The sequence below is a fragment of the Cucurbita moschata genome, unplaced genomic scaffold, assembly GCF_002738365.1.
Source record: "Cucurbita moschata cultivar Rifu unplaced genomic scaffold, Cmos_1.0 Cmo_Scf00073, whole genome shotgun sequence".
NCBI lineage: Eukaryota > Viridiplantae > Streptophyta > Magnoliopsida > Cucurbitales > Cucurbitaceae > Cucurbita > Cucurbita moschata.
Window position 1 is genome coordinate 667,958 of NW_019268589.1, and position 1,839 is coordinate 669,796.

The window sequence follows — 1,839 nt, forward strand, 5'->3', positions numbered from 1 at the left end:
AAGTATACAAGTTGAAGAAAGCTTTGTACGGTTTGAAGCAAGCTCCGAGGGCATGGTACAGTCGCATTGATTCTCATTTTGAAAAGATGGGATTCACTAAATGTCCGTATGAACATACGTTGTATGTAAAAACTGAAAAAGGAGGTAACATTATCATTATTTGCTTATACGTTGATGATTTAATATTTACTGGCAATAATGAAGAAATGTTTGAATTTTTTAAGAAGAGCATGATGAAGGAATTTGAAATGACAGATCTTGGCTTGATGAGATATTTTCTTAGAGTAGAAGTTACTCAAACTCCCGCAGGTAACTTTATTTGTCAGAAGAAGTATGCTCAAGAATTACTTGAAAGATTTAAATTGGATGAGCGCACATTTGGAACTCTATCAGAATTGGGTTTAAAGTTGCACAAGGATATTGACGGGCGAGAGGTTGATAATAGGTACTTCAAACAAATTGTGGGAAGTTTGATGTACCTAACTTCAACAAGACCAGACATCATGTATGCGGTTAGTATGATAAGTCGTTACATGGAGCATCCAACGGAAAAACATCTCAATGCAGCAAGAAGGATACTTCGTTATGTGAGAGGAACCTTTGATTTGGAGGTATTCTACAAGAAAGGAGATGATCCGAAGATGGTTGGCTATACAGATAGCGACTATGCAAGTGATATAGACGATCGTAAAAGTACTTCAGGAAGTATTTTCATGATGAGTTCAGGAGCTATTTGCTGATCTTCAAAGAAGCAACCTATTGTAACACTCTCAACTACAGAAGCAGAATTTGTGGCAGCAGCAGCATGCTCGTGCCAAGCAATTTGGTTAAGAAAAATGCTTGAAATTCTTAATCAGAAGCAACCAGGTACGACGGTTATATATTATGATAATATGTCAACTATTAAGTTGTCTAAAAATCCTGTGTTGCATGGAAGGAGCAAGCACATCGATGTTTGATTTCATTTCTTGCGTGATTTGTGTAAAGAAGGCATTATTGAACTCAACTTTTGTCGAAGTGATGAACAAATCGCAGACCTATTCACAAAGCCCTTGAAACAACCATTGTTCGAGAAACTTAGAAAAAAGATGGGAATGTGCAGAATCCAAGATGTATATCAAGAAGATGAAGTGAAGTCCTAAACTGATTTCAGCAGAATTCAGTTTAAGGGAGGGTGTTGAAACTAATAATAGAAGTTTGAATTAGTTACTACGGAAGAGAAGGGGGATGTGAATTCAATTTCATCCACAAAAATCTCAACCAACTCCGGGAATCCCCCTATAAAAGAACCTCCCCCCATCATTCAAATCACTCCTTCTCTCAATCTCACTTCAGTTTTCTGTTGTCACCAACAGTAATGAACTGTGTTGTAAACTTGATATGAGAGGGGGCGTGGGACCACATAGGTTGACACAATAGCTTGTCGGTATACTATGGTCGCTCTCCCTAAACTAGGGTAACTTTATGGTCTTGTAGAAGGGTCAACGAGCTAATCTTTTCATGGATAATGTTCAGGTTAACCGACATCATACTATCCTACTAGATCATTATGAGGTCGGGCCTCAATCTAGGACGTCAGTTATTCAATGCGTAGAGAAAACAAGTTACCTAAGTCAAAGAACTGAAATGTTAAAAAATTTGTGTAGTCTTGTAGGGTAAGATTCAGATCTAAGATCTACCCAAAACTTCGAGGCCTTCATAATTGCTCTGCAGTAGAGACTAGACCCAAACTTTTTATAGCCTAGAGAAAAGCCTGTGGGTACCTATTTTTATGAGTGCCTACAAATAGGTTTCTTACTAAATATTTTTATAATCACTATTTTCATTATTTCTTTTTCA